General features: G+C 41.3%; 1 protein-coding gene and 1 long non-coding RNA gene across 6 annotated transcripts in view; one reads left to right on the top strand and one right to left on the bottom strand.

The window, feature by feature from the left end:
- SEMA5A (semaphorin 5A) overlaps positions 1-21,280 on the bottom strand; it is a 516,751-nt gene that overhangs the window by 131,238 nt on the left and 364,233 nt on the right. The window lies entirely within an intron of this gene.
- LOC129036944 (uncharacterized) overlaps positions 14,235-21,280 on the top strand; it is a 47,906-nt gene continuing 40,860 nt past the window's right edge. Inside the window, exons 1-2 of the long non-coding RNA XR_008502693.2 lie at positions 14,235-14,359; positions 17,061-17,540. This is a non-coding gene — a long non-coding RNA (uncharacterized LOC129036944). The remainder of the gene's footprint in view (positions 14,360-17,060; positions 17,541-21,280) is intronic.

Consider the following 21,280-nt stretch of genomic DNA (forward strand, 5'->3'; position numbering starts at 1 on the left):
AAGACTCAGGCCCCTCTGCCAAAACTGGAACCTCCTTAAAGTTAAGGATGAAGTATTTGAGTTAGAAAAGATGAAAAAATCCTGGGGGTCTAATGCACAGCATGGAGTCTATAGCTAACAATGCTGTACTGTACAGTTGAAATTTGCCAAGAGAGTAGATTTTAAGTGTCCTTACCACAAGAAAAAAGCAAGCAAGCAGGAAAGAAAGAAAAAAGAAAACGGTAACTGTGTGACCTCATGGGTATGTTAATTAGCCTGATTGTGGTGATGATTTCACAATGTGTTCGCATACTGAATCAAGTTGCAGACCTCAAATATATACACTTTGTATTTTTTAAAAACCCTTAATAACCACCTCTTAAGTTTCTCTTATATCTTGAATCTCACATAGTAAGTAATGTGTCCTCTCTCCACGCTTGCTTATTAGTCATGGAGTAATATATATATAATGAGTTTGGCTTTGTTCAGATAGTTGGATGATAGCCACGGCATGTAAATGTGTCACACCCTTGTTTAGTACTTACTAACTGGACTTTCCCTCTAGGAGCAGAACTGTGTAATGTTCATGTGATGCAAAGGACACATTTGGCCAAGTTGGGCTTGCTCACCTGACATTCTTCTATCATTTTCCATCTGCTCTTGAACAAATAAAACCCTGGCATAGTCAGAGGCTCTCCCACTCTCCTCTCCCTTCTACACATAGAGCAGCTTTGGTGTGGCCTCTAGTCAGGACTGACTATTCCTTCAGCTGCTTCATGACAAGGAGGGGCCTCCAGGTTGCTCAGGTCTGTGGTGGGCCACTCAAATGACACTGCCCTCGTGATAATTACTGACTCAGAACTATCAACTATTTGCCCTAGGACACAAATACTCATTAGTTCATTTGCTCATTAGGTGAATATTTATTAAGAACTTATTTGGGTCATATTCCGGCTTAGCTGCTCTTGCTACAAAAATATCAACTTCCAAAGGTTTTCTGATGTTTGGACACTGGGCTCAATGTCCACTGATTTCCTTCACCCGAGGGAAAGTGTTACTTGCAGGGAATTATTTTCACTTGTCAGTGTTCTGTCTGGGAGCCACAGTGAATGGTGCATATGAATTAACAAGTCAGGAGTGACAATGCCCCCCTTTTTCTAGCCTATGTATGAACAAAGTCTGTGCATTCTGAGGGCTTTCAAATGCTTTGGTGTCCTACCTCCCATGTCCAGCCTGGTAGGGTGGAGGAACCTCAGTTGTGTGCATGAACATGGATGACTCATTTGCAAGAAATGTGGAATGAAAAATAAATGTGAAACTTTGATACACAATACAATTCTTGACTTTTGTGAACTCATTTTGAAGTAGATACCCATGCATGTCACTAGTACTTTGTGCCATACTCCACTCCCCAACATGTACATGTTATAGAAACCTACTCTTAGATGCAAATATATTAACTCTACATTAAAAAATAAAAGACAGGGCATGCATATTGAAATAGGCTGAATGTTTGTGCCCCCCTACCCCCAGATTTAGAGGCTGAAATCCTAACTCCCAATGTGGTGATATTTGGAGGTGGAGGGCTTTGGGAAGTGACACCCTCATGAATGGGATTGGTGCCCTTATAAAATAGGTCTCAGAGCCCTGCCTTGTCTCTGTCCCCTGTGAGGACACAGGGAGAAGGTGGCTACTTATAAACCAGAAAAGGGTCCTCATGAGAACCCAAGCATGCTGGCATCCTGATTTCAGGATGACAGGCCCCCAGCACTATGAGAAATACGTTTCTGTTGTTTCTAAACCACCCAGTTGACAGTAAGTTTTTATAGCAGCCAGGACTAAGACAAGTATATAATAAAGGAGACCCTTTCATCCACCAACAGTCCTACTGGGGAGTTTCCAGCCATCCTTTGGGTGGTGCCCTGTACAGAGTTTGACATGAAGCGTACACCCTCCTCCTTCCTTGCCCTCAGACCTACGTATTGTTTGGGTCAAGAGAGCTGAGAGAAGAAGGGGCTCCATATGGGAGAGAGGTTGAAATTCCTCTGCTATCCTCCTGAAAGAAACAGAAAAGGTGAAAGAAAAGGGGTGAGAGTGAAAAACTAGAATGATGGCAAAAAGGTGCCTACACCTCCAACAATCCTTCCTTGTGAACACAGGTCCTCCCATAATGTTTTCAACTCACACAATTCTTTCCTTTTTTTCTTTTAAAACACAATCTGGGGAAGGGGTTGAGTTGGTGTTTGACAGTGAGAGAAATTCATTCACCCTGAATATCAACAGGATCTGGTGAGCATAAGCCCAGGGAATGGTAACAGAAATGATGGGGAGAGCTGTGGACTTCCTAGGCAGGAAATTGAGAGTCTAAAATATGAAAGCAAACAGCAAACATCTGGAGGGCAGGAAAGGCCCAGCTGGCATCTGAGGAGCAGGAGTGACAAGTTTTCTTAAACGTCAATTTGGAGAAAAATTGTTTTAAATTGGGACTCATGGTTGAGACAACAAACTGAAAGATTGTCACTAAACATGCTCCACACTAATGATACAGAGTCCAGGGCCCCCAGCTCTCCAGCTTCCATTGACTTTCCAGTGAGACTCCCCAAATCTTTTCATGGGTGCAGATTTATTTATGATCTATGAGGAATCCCAGCCCAGTTCTTACCGGGCAGCAGGAAAATCATGAGTCTTAACCAGTTCTTTGCTTTTCCTAACTGGGATGTAGATGGCTGAGAGGGAGCCAGCTTCCAACACTAGATATATGTCCTCCAACTAAACACACAGGCTGCGGCAAGGGTTCCAGTCAGACAGCAAGAGTCAGAAGACCCGGACGGTGAGAGGTCAGTGCCTGGAGATGGGGCAAGAGTGAGCAGGCACCAACTTACAGGGCACAGAAACGGCTCTAATTCTGAGATGGGGATGTGTCCTAGCACATAGAACAAAGCTCAGACACCAGAGCAAAGAATTGATCACTTGAGAAGATGTCAAAGCCAGCTCACTCAAACTGGGTGAAAGGTCAGAGCTGAGCCAGGACAAAGATGAGGTAGCATTGAGCCTGGGCCCCCGAGCTCCTGGCATGCCCTGACTCCACGCTGGAAAACTCCAGAATCTGGAGAACTAGAAGTGCAGGTTAAGTGTTAGAGGGTCCCAAAGGCAAGCTGCCAGGTGAATCACCACAGGTCAGCAACTCCATAAAGCTCCAGACAACTGGCTATTATCCAATCCATGCACAGAGAAATGAATGCTGCCTAGAGATACTAAAAATGCCAACACTGTGTAATCAATATGATTTCTAATTGAAGGAAAATTATAGTTTAACTCAAAGAGCAGCAGTTCCTTGTGAAGATTGCCATTTAAAGACAATTTACCAAGGACAAATCAAGGCATTTGTGGTTGAAACTATTTTTTTCACTATGAATGAGTGTTCTTCTGCTGAGGACAAGGTCAGATTTTTAAAATTAATCAAATGATCATATCATTGAAGGCCTAAATGAAGTTTCTACTCTGACAATTAATCTTGGCGATCACTTCAATACTAAAAATAATATTTTTTTTAACTAAAATCCCTTAATGGTACTTCGGTATTGAAAAAATTAATTACTAAATTTTTATCATTGCCACAAATATATGAAAATTGAAGGCTACAGAAACCTCTAAACTGTTCTGGGGGTGTAGAAATCAAATTCTACCTGGCATAACTGAAGATCACTTTAAAGGATTTTTTACTAATTTCAGACAATAACGCTCAATAGTTTAGTTACACATGAGAACAATTCTTAACACATATTTTCTGGTTACAAGAAAGAAATCTTCAGCTTCTTGAGCAAATTTTCTTTTCCTTTCTCTCAATTTTAATTCCTCAGAGAAACATACTATGTATTTAACAAGATTCATTATACTCAGTTGACACATAGTGGTTATAGGTAGCAAGAAATGCCCTTCTAAACAATGCTTTAATCTCAAAATGGTTTAAAACTTTCAAACCTAGCTGAGCTTTCACAGCCTTAAAAATCCAGAATCTGGTTATAAGTGTTCTCTTGGTCAGAAACTTATTAAACATGTGTTGATTGCTCTTAAATGGGGAAAAAAATCAAAAGCTCTTTACTGCTGTTTTCATATTGTTTCTGTTTCTGGATTAGTCAAAATAATGAAATGGCACTGGTGAAGATCTGAAGAAAGGATGAAAGCACACAGGGACAGATGGCTCACTGCTTTCCAATAACTCATTCATTCAGCATTTATTTTGCACTTACTATAATCAGACAATTCCAAACAGGGAAAGTTGTTTTCTTCACACTGTTTTTTTGTTTTTTGTTTTTTGTTTTTTTTTTGGTCTAGAAGAATAACTGGCTACATAATTATAATTTCAGATATTCTCAACTTTAGGAGCATCTTTAGTCCATTCAGGATGCTATAACAAAATACCATAGATTGGGGGGGTGTTATCAACAACAGAGATTTATATCTCATAGTTCTAAAGCCTGGGAAGTCCAAGATCAGGGTGCCTGCAGATTTGATGTCTGGTCACAGCCAGTTCCTCACAGATGGCCCTTCCTTCTGTGTCTCACATGGTGGAAGAGGTGAGGGATCTCTTTAGGATCTCTTCTATTGGGCACTAATCCCATTCATGAGGAATCCATCCTCATGACCTAATCACCTCCGAAAGCCTCCACCTCCAGATACCCTCACACTGGGAATTAGGTTTCAATTTATTTTCAATCTGGAGGGACACAAGCATTGGGATCATTGCAAGAGGGCTGGTTAATGACAGGCTCCTTTGATTCTTCAAACAAGGTCTCATTAACATATTGCATGTCCTCAGCTTCTCCAAGGAAATGTTGATCTGATGAGTAAGACAGGATCGTGTAGGAACAGCATTGCCCCTAGGGACACAGCTCAAAACATCATTCCTTTCTTAATATTATGAAAACATAACATTATGAAACTCCACAGCATCCTTTGGTAACAATTCTGTTTAAACACCAGAAAATACCATACTTAAGAAACGTAGTATTGGACTTCTCTAGGTTTCAAAAAGGAAAGAGAGATGAAAATATTATAAACCAATAAATAATGGAGCAGATTTTTAGGCTGTGTTTTGAAACAACCAAAATAAAAGTAATTCTGATGTTGACATCCCTGCAAGTGACAAATACTGTTTTTCCCATGCCTGGGACAAATATGCAGTTAGACTTCGGCATTGTCAGTAATCGCACCACTGTAAATTACAGCTTACTGCAGACATTCTGGTGGAAGGAAATGTTCTGTTAATTTGCTGGGAGATTTGAGGCGAGTTTGTTTCCGCTAATGACTTCCAGGTGGGAACTGCAATATTGACGGTTGCACCTTACTTCCTACTCCCAACCCTCTCTTACTCCCAGATATGTGAAATATCCTCCTTCTGTTCCTTAAGGTATCTTGGTATCCTCATCTTCTCTGCAAAGGCTTTTTCGAAAAGATGTGGTGAGGTACCTTTTCTTCCAGTCACTCCGTTTTGTAACAACTCCTGGAGGAAAGTTCGTCTGTAACACCATTGTTACTGCTATTTTATCACGCACTGGAGGATGCACCCATTCCTTCCATGTCCTTCAGAATGCACTGCTGTCTGTTTTAGAATTTAATTACAGAGGTCAAGGCCTAAATGTGCTTAGTAATGGCTGATCATCATTGCCAGGCAGGGGCCATCTATACAAGTTAACAAGGATGACAGGATGTGCTTAGATCCAGAATAAAAACATCAGACATTCAAAGCCAAGGCAGAAAAAAAATCCTACAAGGAATTTGACTTCTATGATTAGCTGTGCTTCCACTTTACTCCAGTGAATACAGCCCAAGCAACCTCACTCCTTCAGAAAGTCTCTGCTACCGTGTCCTTCATGTTAGACTACATCATAATAGGAAGCTTTACTCTACAGACCTTTGAAGGCGTAAGAGACGACAGCTCTGTGGTGATCTGAGCTTGGAGTCAGAGAGGTCTCCCTTAGCAAAGATTCCGTTTGTTAACACATCACAGCAGAATCAAATTATTCCACATTTTATGGTTCTAAGAAGTATTTTGTTTTCTGATTTCACAGCTTAGAGAATGACTATGGTGGGCCAGGTGACAGCAATTTTATATATTATTCTAATACTCAGCAGCAAGTGGGGGTGTGGTAGAGTTCTAAAATTCTGCTCCCTGCATCCCCAAAGGAATTGCAAAGGTCATCCAGATCCTGTGTGTTCGTGGAGGGTCAAGTTACTCCCAAGCAGTGGATACTCTTTTCTTGCAGGATTCCTTAAATTCTCTCAGTGGTCCTTGAATAACTGGGTGTCAGAGACACAGCACGCCCCGGGACAGAGATGCAGTCACCTCACTGCCTGTATTTCTGCCTCCAGTTAGGCACATGTTTATGCCTCCAGTTAGGAAATGAACACCCATCCCATTGGCAGTACAAAGAAAGGAAAGAAAGAAAGTGCAGAGATGGCTAGAGGGGTGCAAGCAGAGATGGCGGTGGCCCTTACACGTTTAACACTGACAGGTAGGGGTTTGGTTTGTTCACTCACTTGGTTTCAGTTAGTGGGAAATTAGCCTTTGAATGCCATACAACATACGGCATCTTCCTTTTGTCCTTCTCTTCCACATTCCAGAATTTTTCTTTTTCATTATAGACATTTGCTCATGGAGCACTTGCGAAAATGGAAAGTAACTCCATTTGGTGGAAGCACTTCAGCCAGGTCTGGATAACTAGATGTAGAGCAAATAACCAATGTAATTACTTGTGCAGCTCAAACCAGAAGAACAATTTCTCCCTTTAAATAGGAACAGCCCTCGTAATTGAAGTCCTAGCTGTTTGCTCCAAGGAAAACCATTTTACATTTAATTTTAAACTTTCAAAATTAAAACATATTTACAGGGTTTTTGGAGGGTGAGAATAAGAGGTGGCATCTGTAAGATAGAGGGCATCTAATAGACCTCCTACCATAGGCAGATTCCTAAAACAGTCCCTATCATTCCCAACCCCTAGTGTTCATGTTCTGTGTAGTCCTCTCTGGTGAGTATTGACCAGACCTATGAATATGACAGTGTGTCACTCCTGTGATTAGATCATGTGACATGGAAACAGTGAAGGAATTCTGCAGATAAAAGTCAGATTACAAATAAGTTAATTTTAAGTTAATCAAAAACTGGATCATCTTGGATGAGCCTGACTTAATCAAGTGAAAAACCCTAAAGGGAGGACTGGGCCTCTCTGAGAAGAGAGGCTCTCCTTGCTGGTTGCACAGAGTAAGTGGCCACATTGAAGGATATGGGCGGAAAGCTGCAGGTAGTCTTAGGATGTGAAAGTAAACTCTGCCAACAGCCAGGACAAAACTAGGGCCCTCTGTCAACACCATGAGGAAATAAACTTTGTTAATGAACTGAATAAGCTTGGAAGCTGACTCCTCTCTAGTCAAGCCTTCAGATGAGACTGCAGCCCTAGCTGGCATCCTGATTGCAGCCTAGTGAAACCCTGAACAGAGGACCCAGCTAAGCAGTGCCTGGGGTCCAGGACCATGGAAATTGTGAGCTAATAAATGTATGATGCTTGAAATTGCTAAGAATATGATAATATGTTGTACAACAATGCAAGAATAACACATCCTCTGAATACCCTATTTAACACCTTGTTGAACTGTGTGTGAAGCCCAGGGTCCCTTCTGAGGTTAGCTGTCCTGCTCTTGTTGAAAAAAGGGGCCCCAGTTCTGGCAGAGGTGACCTAGTTCGTATTCCCAAAGCTGATGGTGTCAGAGGTTGGCCCCTGACCCAAGGATGGCCACTCTGCCAGCTGACCAGCAGCCTCAGCAGTGGCCTAGCCTGTGGCATGTGGCACATTCAGGATAATGGTGATCTGGTAGTCAGGTCAGACTCTCCCTCTCAGGAATGTGAGTTAAGGAATGCACAGATGGGTGACCACTGATGGGGCAGCAGAAACATGTATCCTTAAAATATACCCCATTGCTTAAAATAACCCAAGGATTTCCTCACTGCCAAAATAATCTAATTGAAATTAGGTAGAATTTAAATAGAATTATCAGGTAGGGACAATAATAAAGCCCATGCTTACCCAGCATGTGGGTGCCACTGTAACTGGACTGCTCCAGCAACACAACAGAATTAATCCCACAAACAGACTCAGAGGAGCAGGAGCAGCAGTGATCACAGTTGATTCATTGGACTGACAGTACTTAAATTCTTGCTATTTGGTCAGATGCATAGTTACTTAGAAACCAGAAAACTGGGGCAGTTATAGGCTGCTGAAGTCTCTTTGGAGCCTGGTTACTCCAAAGAACTGAGTTCAGGGTGCAGGTTACAGAAAATGAAGGCAGAGGACAAGATGAGTGCTTTAAATGATGGAGTCATTTCAGATGTTCTTCTCATTGCAGCTAAAAGACACAACTGTGGGAAACAGTGATGTTGACTCTATCCCAATATGCCTGAGGTTCTATGAGGGCAGGTTGTGTTCCTGACATAGCCTCATCTGAACATTTGGAGGTCTTCATTCTGGTGGAAATGTATGTGTATTTTCTGTTGATATGCATTTTCTGAAGTCAGTGCCTTGACTTGGCCTTCGTTGAAGATTGACTTGTTCATCTTTGTTCACAACCAGGGTGAGTCCCACGCAGGTCCTGAGAAGCCACCAAGGCTCATCTCCATTGTGTCTTCCCAAACTGGGGCATCCCAGGACACTCCTAGGAGGTGCAGGCCTGGGCTGCTGCCAGGTGACCCTAAAAGACATCCTGCATCTCACAGGTTACTAGGGTTATGTGGATTTTGACTTTGAACCCAGCCTTAGCACCCTATTAGAACTCTAAAACTAAGCATGAGGATACTGGAAATGGACACACAGGGACACATGTCAAGAATCACCATCCAACAGATGAAATGGATTGGCTTTCGAAGACTTAATTTTTACATATTTATCAGTATAATTTTAGTTCTATCTCTGATATCCATAAACACCTTGGCAGAACTTATAATAAATTGGAATTTACATGATAGTAAATCAGATAAATTGAAACCTTCAGCCTGCCTCATTCAAAACTAACAAAATTGATGTCTCATGGTAACAGAACTTGGATTTACTCCTCAAAAAAAATTTAGTTGGTAAATGCTCCTTATGGAGAAAATAATTTTTAAAAAATTACCAAGAATCTCATTATCCAAGTTAAATCGCCAGCAGAATCTGCTCTTAAATATTTGTTTAAAAATATTCTCATCAGAATATATTGAACAAAGGAAACACTTTCAGTTATGTTCAATTTGCACACTTGGGTCTTACAAAAGTGAGCTCCTGAGTGGGGAAAAAAAATGGATAAGCTCTCTCTCTCTCTTTTTTTTTTTTTCTTTTCTTTCTTTTTTTTTTTTTTTTTTTGTTGAGATGGAGCCTAGCTTTGTAACCCAGGCTGGAGTGCAATGGTGCAGTCTTGGGTCACTGCAACTCCATCTCCCAGGTTTAAGTGATTCTCCTGCCTCAGCTTCCTGAGTAGCTGGGATTACAGGCACATGCCCCGACACCCGGCTAGTTTTTTTTATTTTTAGTAGAGACAGGGTTTCACCCTGTTTGCCAGGCTGGTCTTCAACTCCTGACCTCATGATCCACCTGCCTCGGCCTCCTAAGTGCTGGGATTACAGGCATGAGCCACCATGCCCAGCCAGATAAGCTCTCTTTTAAGACATTCCAGCATTCTGTATAGATAATAGTTAAAAAGTGTTGGTAATGATTGTAAAATATGCTTTACCACAACAAATGATATGGATGAAGATGGATGAGCCATTTAATTGAAAGCCCTTAATACCTATAAAGACCTATGTTCTTATCATCAACTAGAAAAGTCCTTTGTAAAAACACTTGCAGATTCATCATCAAATTAGCAGTCAAGTGGGTCTTCTCATAACTGAATTTTCCAGGATAAATGTCTGTTAAAAATTCCTAAGCCTGTGTCTACATTATATACTCCAGTAACTCGTGTTCTACATTAGACATGTCTCATGAAGCTTTCATGTAGAAAATGGTTTGAATGTCCCTCTGTAGAAGTAGAGATTAGACTTAGCAAAAAATAAGAAAACCTGGGGCACTGAATCAAGATTATGAAAAATCCTTGTAGTTATAATACCATCATCTCAAAAAGAAACAATACTACCCTAACTGGGGTTTTGTATAAGCAAGAGGACAGCAGGTTTTGGAACAGGAATCCACTGTGCTTCATCTCCTAGCTACTGCCATTAAACCTGAAGGAGTTATATCAAAAATTTGTATCAGGAAGGATCTGTATGAAAAAAAGGTAAAGATAAGCAATTTTATTTACTTATGTATTTTTTGTCCACAGACCACAATCTTTACTACTGAGGGTAACTTCCAATGAATACTAATCATGTGAAACCTGAGAGGAAAGTCACCTGCCTCAGGTGGGTCCAAAGCAAAGCAAGATGGAGAGGAAGCAAGAGACCAAGAAGAAAACAGGAAATTTATCTGCTGCGTGAAGATGAAGTTGGTTGCATCCTATTTAGAACATACTGGGAAATTTACTAATTCATAGGTTATAACTTCGTATTATTTTGCGGTTGGGAGACCAGGCGTCAGCTACTAAAAATATTCAGAAAACATGTTTAAAAGCCAAACACATTAAAATACAAGAACTAATGCTCCCACATTTAATCAAACAAAACAATTAGTTGTTTTTATAGCATTTTAAGTGGTTTGGCATATACTAAATTATATTCAACAGTATATTTTCATTTTAATTGGGCCTAACACAAACTCATGCTAAAGAACTAATTGTGTTCATGGAGTTCAGGGAGTAGGAGAAGGCCAGGCTACTCTTTAAATTTGACTGTAAGAGCAGATGCTGTGTGGCAAAGTCTACCCAGGTATATTAGTAACCTATGGGTGCTGCAATAAAGTACCACATTCTGGTGGGCTTAAAGCAGCGGAAATGTATTTGCTCACAGTTCTGGATGCTGGAAGTCTGAAATCAAGGTATCAGGAGAGCCATACTTTCTTAAGAATCTGGGTGGAATTCTTGTCTCATCCTAGTTTCTGAGGGCAGCTGTCCATTCCAGGTGTTCCTGGGCTTGCATTTGTGCACTCCAATCTCTGCCCATGTTATCACATGGCATTCTCCTGGTTTGCCTCTTTTCTCATCTTACAAGCACACCAGTCATATTGGATTAAGGGTCCACTGTATGCCAGTATGACTTCATCTGGACTTGACTAATTACATGCTCATGCTCAAAGGCCCTATTTCCAAAGAAGGTCAAATAGGGTACTGAAGGGTTAGGAATTTCAACATACCTTCTTCGGGAACACAGTTTAACCCACACCACCAGGTAATTGAGTTTCTATTACTTGCTGCAATTATTCCCTCAATAAATGAAAAATTCATTAAATGTTATCAAACAAGCACTCAAATTATATAATGTACCCCCTTCAGTTGATGGGAGCCCCTTACATAAAGAAGCACAAGTAATGCAAGTCCAGACTTGGTTTGGATTTATAATTTCTGGTGAGAAGGACAGAATTTGGAGTGAATGTAAAAAAAAAAAAAAATTCCAACATGATAGTTTTTCACAAGTTAATACTTGTTCCTGACACTTAAATAGTTGCAAATTGCTTAGAAACATTGAGTGAGATAATTCTCAGGAGTGATGGCAGCCATAAATGTATTAACTTAATTTTTGGTACCCAGAAGGGTATCCTTGGGGTCTCTAAAGTCTTATGTATGTTGGACAAAGGGAATGTCAAGGTCTGTTCCTCACTCAGCCTTGCCTTAATTTTTTTAGATATGGACCTGAAAGCCTCGAAAATTACGTGCTAGAAAAAAAAATTGCAGGGAGAAAAGAAAGTTAGAAACGGAATTTCAGCATTTGTTGAGCTAGTTGGCCACTATCACTCTTGCAGAAGAAACTTCTAGAGTACATAGAACACTGTTTCTTTGTCTTTTCTACAAGTACATTTGGAAAGTCATACTGATCTCCTGACTTTAAAAATGATTCGTAGCAAGCAACCATAAAAAGGCACTCTTCTGTACTTAAAATGAGTTTGGAAGGGAAGAGTGAGAACAGGGGAGGTCCCTGGTTACATTTCCTCCCTGGTGCTCAGGGCAAAGCTAAGTGAAGGTGACAGGCGTGAGTCTCGGGCCCCCAGGTACATCGGAGCATCTCCTCCTTTATCCCTGAGGTTATTCTGACCCCTGCCCCCACCCCTTGTGCACCTCAGAACCTCCCCCATCTGGGGACCCCTCTTTCTTACTCCCTCATTCTTCCTCCTCAGTGAGATGCCCATTGGCAGTAGTAAATATTTAAAAGCCAGATTCGTAGGTTCACAGGATCCAACCTGTACTGAAAAGAGTCAAAATTGCATGTGCCAAAACCCCAAAGTCCTTACAGGTGGAATTCCATCTTTACCTGGTATTAATACCCTTCAAAAGCACTAAACAGCATGGATTTCAGGTGTTGCCCTTAGAAACTATTCTGTTATTGCCTTTCTCACTTCTCCAGTGGCGGGTTTTTCTCAATTGGCAGCCCCCCTGGCACCCCACCAAACAAACACACACAGTCACGCCTCCTTCCCCAGCTCACACCCTCTCTTGGTTCCCTTTGGTGCTTTATTCTGGGGCCTAACTCAGCCCCTCAGCCAAGTCCTGTCCTTCCCCTTGGCCTCTCAGCCCAGGTTCTAGGTCTGCCTCTCGGAAGACTGGGGATGGGATTGACAGAAACACGCTCCTCTAAGGTCCAGAAGGGATGCAACAGTGAGCATGTGGAGATGGAGAGGGGGGACTAGAAACATTTACAGATGCATTTCCCCGTAACGGGTGCAAAACTGTCTGCTGACACCCACAAGCAAAGTGCCCTTGCCAACCCTGCATGGTCCTCGATTCAATCTGCTGTCTCCCCCAACCCCCTGCCCCAGCTCACTCCCAGCCTCAGAGTCCCTCATCTATTAAGAAGTTGTCTAGATGGGTATCCATTTCCTGACCTCTGTCTCCTCCTCAACTCGCCCCTATCTCTCTCCACCCCAACTTTCCATGAAAAACAGGCCAACTCCCAACTTTAATGGACCTGTTTCTCTCCGCACATTGCTCGTTTCTTCTTACCACTGAAAGCCCTGCCTCTCCCATCTCATCTTCCTGTTTCATTTTTTCCTATTTAACATTTAATGTAACTGCTTGTTTTATTGCTTCTGCCTCCCCCCAAAAAAATATATGCTTCCTGAGGACAGGGTGTCTGTCTGTCTTGTCCATTGCTGAACCCTCTCCAGTGAATTTTGGCACAAAAACTCCAGTGTCTTCTTTTCAGCAAAGGCCAACAGAAGTATCAACTGTCCAAACCAAAAACATCAGAAGTCATTCTTAATTGCACCCATTCTCTCACGCCTCCAAAACACCTGCTGCATCTGTCAGCTTCTCTTCAAGAAATTAACCAAGAGCAGCATTTCTCAAACTGATAGGTGTTCCATTATCACTCCTACAAGAAGACTTCTCACATTTTTCCTGATTGTCCCCTCACCCATAAAATTTTACTACAGATATTCTGTACTGTATATTTTCTTGTATAGCCCACGTCTATTTGAACAAAAATTAGATTTTTTGTCCCCCTAAGAACTAATGTTTGCTTCACTGAGGGTGACATCTGCCTATCTTCTGGCTGAGCCTGCCATGCTCACCTCCTCCTAGACCACCTTGATGACTTCAATAGCTTTGACCCCAGCCTACTCTTCCTTACTCAGTTACAATGCAATGACATCTAGAATGCCTGCTTATTTTTATACAATGGCAGATCCTGTAGCAATACAGTACTGTTAGTTTAGAAAGAAATTGTACCCCAAATTTGACCCTCCTTCTACCCTTTTTGTTATCCTCTGATTCATTCTCCAGGATGTATAGATAGTAATCTTTGAAAACATGTATCATATCATGTAACTTCTTTTCTTTACAGAACTTTCAGTAATTATTATTATGCTTAGATTAAAATCTGAATTTTTAAACATAGCTAGAAGGCACATATTAGCTATCCCCGCCTGCATCTGGAACCCAGAAACTCTACAGGGTTGAATGAACTCCAGACATTGTTGGATCCCTTACTGTGGTTGCCTAGAAAACAGAGGAAAGGATTCAAGGATTCGGTGCTAATGCATTATTGGGGATGCAATCCCAGGGCTGTGTGGTGAGGGAAAGGAATATGGAGCAGGAAAGAGCAGGAAGTGATGCTACATGATTTGTTACCATGGGGCTCTTCCTTTATGATGAAACAGAAAGAGACATCTGCTTGGCTACATGAGGAGCCTGCCCTTGGAGAGCCGCCTGGAGGTGAAAATGGAAGGGGAATTCACCACTTGCGTTCTGCCCATACCCCACATCTCTCTGGGTGAGGCTTGCTTCACAGAAAGTTCATCCTCCTGCACTTCAGGGCTGCAGCTACCAGCTCTTCCAGCACCTGCTTGAGAAGCCATATCCCATACCCAGAAGTGTGGGATCTCATCCAAGCCCAGGTGTAGCAAGAGCGCCACAGACACCTGACCACCAGCTGCTCAGCATCAACTGGAGGAACCTCCTGGTCCTGCCCAGGAATCTGTCAGTCATGGTGATAGCTGAGGCAGAGCAAATGGCCGAGGGTCCAGGGTCAACTAAGGCTGAGAGAACCCGCGGTTGAACTTACGACCTGACCAATCAGTGGTCCTTCTCTGTCGCCTGAGCTCATTATGCTCCATTGCACCCCAGAGCCTTGGCTCACGTGACACCTTATTGCTTCCTCCTCAGATAGTAAAATGGGTCCCCAACACCTCACTCGCCCTCTTTCCACAACGTCTTTCCTGAGGTTTTTGTTCCGATTTTCTTCTTTGGCTAGCAGCCAGGGTTTTCTGTTGTTGAAGTAGGAATCACAGACACATTATCCCTAAATATTCCATCTACCTTTATTTTTGACCTAAGGATTAGTCTAGAATAACATTCTTGAGTCACATCTATTTTCCTCTAATGTGTGTATATATTGTTCTACTTGAAATCTGGTATTGAGTGTTCCCCTATTTTGGTTTTACTTTCTCAAACCTTCTCACATCATTTGGCTGAATTTAGCCCCTAATCAGTCTTATTTCGTGTTTGTAAAAGAGATTTTTGGTTTTCTGTTCCTTGAGATTTTCATTTTTGAGAGTGTCTGTCTTTTTTTATTCTTGGATGAGTATAATATGCTCAATTCATATTTTCTTTTTCTCAGAATTTTGTATAACCAAGTTTCATAGATTTATACAGCTGCAGAGTATCCTGAGACCATGGGACTTTTTTCATTTTTCATTTTTTTCCCCTCCTCAATACCTAAATAATTATTTCTGTATTCTTGGAATTTAAAAACTTACCTGGCTAGTGTTCCTTTATTCTGAATTAATATTGTGCAAACACAGTATGTTTTGAAATTTGCAGACTCAATTCTTCCTTTATGGCAGGGTAATTTTCTCCAATAGCATCTTTGGGCACAAGTTTTTAGCTCCACAGACAGGGTTCTTTGGTTCAAAGACACAAATCACTCTGTGTGGTCCATTGTCTTTGTGGGTCCTTCGTATTTAAAACCTTATCTTTTATTTCTACATTTTCCACCTTAATCACTGCAAACATTTACTCTGTGTCTAAGCTTTAGCTGTGTTTTCGTTTCCATGAAGTTTCTAATTATTACTCTTGTAGTAGAATAGCGCGTCATTTTGATCTTCTACTTATTCCCTTATCTCTGTGAACTTCCTTTTCATCTCATTTTGTTTCTTCATCATTTCAACTCTGGGTACTGACTTTATTTACATTGCTCTCCCTTTTTTCCAAGCAAAGTAACTTTGTGGCACATATCCTGCTCCTGCTGGGATGCCTTCTATTCCATCTGCTTTTCTGTAGACTGAAGTGACAGGACAGGGATGCAGAGGAGGAAGCTCAGCCCAGGCTCCCACTTTGTTGAAGGTCTTGAGCCTTCATTTTTTTTTTTCCTTTTTGAGACAGCATCTTACTCTGCTTCCCAGGCTGGAGTACAATTGTACAATTGTGCAATCCTAGCTCATTGCAGCCTCAAATTCCTAGGCTCAAGCAATCCTCCCAACTCAGCCTCCAGAGTAGCTGGGACTGCAGGTGCGCACCACCATACCTGCCTAATTTTAAAAATGTTTGTAGATGTGCAGTTCCACTATGTTGTCCATGCTGGTCTCAAACTTCTAGCCTCAAGTGATCCTCCTGCTTTATCCTCACAAAGTGCTGGATTACAGGTGTGAGCCACTGTGCCCAGCTCTATTTTTTGAGATTTCTATAAATATTTCATTCCAGAATACAATTAACCTTGGGGCTGGGGGAAGAGAAGGAAACAGAGGTGATAAACATGGCACAATCTCACATGAGTTCAGCAGCTAGAAGCATATAAACCTCTGTATGAATGTTTCCTGCTTTATATTCATCTATTAGCTGCCCTGATTTTTCTATGTAAAGTTTTGCAAGTTTGAAATGAAAAACAATGATTCAAAATGTGTGTGTGTGTCTTCTTCCTTTACATTTCTTTAGTGCCTGATATGTGTTTTTATATAAATGTTTATGAATTATCCTCTAACTAAAACAATTTATAAAATATAACACAAAAAGAGATCAGATTCTTTTTAAAAAATATATTTATTGAGGTATAATTTGCATGCCATAAAATTCACCCACTGATTTTTAGTATATTCTGAGTTGTGCAATTATTGCCACAATCTAAGCTTAGAACATTTTACGATTATATACAATTTAAGGTTCAAATACTTTTCAAAACAATAGAATTGAGTTAAAGTGAAAATAAAAATGATATATCTCGTCCTACAAGGGAGAGTAGAAACCCTAAGACTGAATGGCATTGTGGGGGAGGGAGCATAGGATTAGAACAACCATGGCCATGCTGTGGATAAAGCCCAGAGCAGCAGCCACATGTCTGGACCAGGATTGCATGTGGGACTGCGAGGGACTATCACAGCGGTGGGGAAGAGCCAGAGGAGAGGTGTTTCCAAGTCAAGTAAGGGGGAAACTCCCAGAATACCTGATTGCTCAGCATGACCTTAATTCTGTCTTTGTAGAGAACTCAACGGCGATATGAGACTCCGTCACTAACAGAACTCCAGTCACAAATGTTCCACCATTTCCACTTGACTCTGGCTCTGAGAAAATCTTCAAAAACCAGCTTACAAAATATTAGCACAGTCATGACTCAGATAACACGCCTGGCCCTGGGTGGATGGACACCAGGAGAGACGCAGGACAGTAGCATGAAAATGGACCCAGAATGTATCTGGGGAAGACTGCTGACTCAGCGGAGTGGCAGCAGCGGGAAATGCCACCAAAGAGGCGAGACGCAGATGAACTAGACCAGCAAGAGGAGTCTAGCTCACATGGATCTGTAGACAATACGTACAAATAAACTGACTTTTCAAACAGCCATTGGCTGGTTTCCTCCCATTTGCTTGTGTTCACGTAAAATCAAAGTAAGAGAAAATACACCTACCACCAAATCTGGATTCCCAAGCCTAGACGGATATCAAACTGACTCTGCGAGTAAGGTAGGAAGGACTCTAGCTTCACATTCATTAGTTATGAATGTCTTACCCATGCTCTATCAGTTGCTAACTCGTTTAACTCCTGGATATGGTATAGCAAGTGCACCCAGACTGAAAGGACTCTAGCATGTGTGCTCAATATCAGATTCTTTTTTAGATTTACCTTTTTAATTGTTTTAATTGAAACATATTAGATATATATATTTTCAAGGTAGATGTGATAATTAGATATATTCATATAATCAAATCACGGTAATTGAGAAATCCATCACCTAAAATATTATGTTTAATTTACTCTAGAACTATCTGAATTATTCCAGATTTTTTTCAAATATTCAATCAATTAATGTTAACTATAGTCGCCATACTGATCTATTGAACACCAGGTCTCACTTCTATCTATGTCTATATCCATACCCTTTAATCAATCTCTCTTTATCCCTCCCGCCTCTATATCAGTTTTAAAATCAAATGAGATGAATCTTCCTGGTTTGCCTTGATGTGACTACTGGGGCTAGTTATAAATAAGAGACCGGAAAAATATCAGCCTTTTGAATTCAAAATGTCAAAATCTCTAATCTTTAACATTTCTACTTGTTGGGGGTTGTTTGGCTCTTAGAGGGTTGAATTAAAATGTATATTATTATACCTTCCAGTATTCAATTCCTTGAACATAAAGACTGTATGTTAAAAAAAAAAAAACAATATCCCTTAAAACTAAATATCATTCTTAATTAAAATCTGAAAAAAAGACTATATCTCCTTCAAAATATATTAAACAGTGCTATAAGAGTAAATGAAAAGATCCACAAGTTAGTTGAGACATGAAATATGTAATTATAGAGGTTGTTCAGTTAAAATTGTCAAGCCAGTCTAAACAAGCTGAAATGCTTTCTGGGAATCCACTTTTCAGTAGAACTGCTTTTGTACCTGCCCTGGGTCACTGCATATGGTTTGGAGCAGGGTTTGTGTTGGGCCCCGGGTATCTATGGCTGTTTTCTGCTGGAAAGTACCTTCAACCACTACAAAGTTCTCCTCCTCTTGAGTTTAACAAACAATCCAACTAGTGAGAGACGGAAACTATCAAAGAGTTCTACATATGGCATCTTTACCCATAATCCCAACTTGTGATTCAAATTAGCAGTATCTTGATGTACAACACAATTCAATTTGTACACAGGCAGTAGATCAAAAGAAAAGCCAAAAATCAGGTTTGTGGAACAATAAAGCGAATCTCTGCAAAATGCATTTGCCAAATGGCACATAGTATATCAATATCGGAATCAGATCTGCACATCAGACAGGATCAGATGGTCTGGAATCCCTGCGGCAGCTGAGTCCTGAGCTAATCTCAACATAGTGTGGGGGTGAGGGTGTTGGGAGCAGCAGTCCAATCATGCTATCATTCAAAACAGACATCTGCAAGCAAGTTTCTAGAAACTTTTCAATAGTGGTTTTAAACAGTGGTAGAAGAAGTTGCTTGTAGCTATGGACTGAATGTTTGTGTCCCCCCAAGATTCATATGTTGAAGCCCTAATCCCCCATGAAATGTAATTAGGAGACGGGGCTTTGGGGAGGTGATTAGGTCATGAGGATTGGAGCCCTTAGGAATGGTATGAGTGTCCTTATAAGAAGAGACATAGGAGAGAAGATCTCTCTTCATTCTGTGAGGACACAACTAGCAGGCAGCCATCTGCAAACCTGTAACAGGGCCGTCACCAGGAAATGAGTCATCAGCCACCATGATCTTAGACTTCTAACCTTCAGAACCATGAGAAATAAATTTCCATTGTTTAAGCCACCCGGTCTATGGTAATTTGTTATAGCAACTGACTAAGACACTCATCAAAGTAAAAATAGAGGAGTTTCATCAGAAATCCTCAGAAGTTCACTACAGATCATTATAAACACAAGAGAAGCAAACGTGACCTACTTGGCCTTACGTGGGGAGTACGTCCAAAGGCTCAGGTTGAGACCTCAGGCTGCTCTTCACTGACCCACTCAGGTCTACTCAAGAATAGCCTCAACCCCCGTCAAAATCCCTCCCACTCCCAAGGTACTAATGAGGTCCTCTACTGCCTCCTAGAATTGGAAGAAGACGGCCCTATTCTCTGTGTTATTAGCCTGGACATTTATGGTGAAAAACTAGGAACTCTTATGGAAAGATCCCGTTCATTTATCCCACAAACCTTTTCCATGCCAGGCACCCTGGGGAAAATTAAGGAAATACATGACAGAATAAAGAGAAACAATCCTGTCTGCAGTCTCATAAACAAGAAGACAGTGCAATGGTAATTCCTTCCTTTCTCTTAACACAAACAAAAATCAACAAAATCCTTTCCTTGACCTCCCATCCCCTCCAGATAACTCATCAATCCTCCATTTCCCTTCCCCGAAAAACTTCTAGAGGAGATGCTCTAAGCAGCTGGTTCCATCTGACTTTGGCCAGTGCTCTTCCTCCTCTCCAGTTCCTCCTCTTCCCACAGACTGGCCCTGAGGGGCAGCTGTGGCCTCCATCTGCCCACTCAGTGGTCACATCTGTCCTTACCTTACCTGACCACTCAGTGGCACTGCCCGCCACTGGCCAGTCCCACATCTGGCTCATTGGTTGTTTCCCTTATGGCTGCCTGCTCAGTCCCCACTCAGCTTCATCATCACCTCCCGGTGGAGATCAATGCTGACTAGCAAATGCAGGAGCTTGCTGGGCTCTCTCTGCACGTCTGCTGTGTCTGCTCGTCATCACCTTCCTGGCGTCTTACCGACTGGTCTGTTTATTATCTGCTGTCCCCACTAGAATGTAAGGTCCAGCAGGGCAGGTGATGCCTATGGGTTCACCAGTTTCCTTCCCAGTGCTTCAAATGAACTCCACAAATAGTAAAGGTTCAGTAGATAGTAGCAACTTCACGAAAAAGAAAAAAAAAACTAACTGGTAAATATGTGGTAAATATGTAACTAGGAATTGAGAAGTTCTTTGAAGAAAAAAAAATATATTATTATCAGCAACAAAAACAGTAATCGTGCTCCATGAAAAATGACAATTATACAGAACACTGGACAAAGAATGGGGAGGGGCAGACTCCACCGTGAGATGGCTCTGTATGGGAATCTGAAGGCAGGAAAGAGAAGGACAAGTCCACAGAGCTCAGCCAGGTCCCTATGGCTGGCCTCACACACCCAAAGCCGTCTGTGTAATAAACTGAGATGGAACATGCTTTCTACACTCTAGTTGCTTTGGAAACTGAAGAGATCTAATTGTTATTTGTAATTTGAAAGTATCGCTGCCTACATTTGCTGTAAATGTTCCATTATTTATGCCCCAAAACATATTCTTTGAACACTACCATGTACCACCCCATCCACGCAAATATTTTGCTGAAGGCACTGTTTTTGAACAAATGAGAAATCACCATGGCAATCCCAAGATAATATTTCACCCAGCAACGTCTTCCAACAAAGCATACCTTTGTCTTAAATTATCCAAATTCAAATGGTCTTGCCAAGAAAATACTTATTTTATGAATAGTTGAGGAATAATAGCAAAGAAACAAGCCATTGTCTTTCCAATTAAAGTTATGACTAATATAGTGAAAATAGATTGAGATTTTCAAAAAGAGGCACAGAGGCTGAGGAAGATAAGTGAGCATCGTGGGTTTTGCTGGTTGCAAAAGAGACAGCAGGCGTAAAGCTTGAAATTGAAATTGCATGTTTAGAATCTAAATCTAAAACACAAAATCAGAAGATGG

Source organism: Pongo pygmaeus, chromosome 4, assembly GCF_028885625.2.
Source record: "Pongo pygmaeus isolate AG05252 chromosome 4, NHGRI_mPonPyg2-v2.0_pri, whole genome shotgun sequence".
Classification (NCBI taxonomy): Eukaryota; Metazoa; Chordata; class Mammalia; order Primates; family Hominidae; genus Pongo; species Pongo pygmaeus.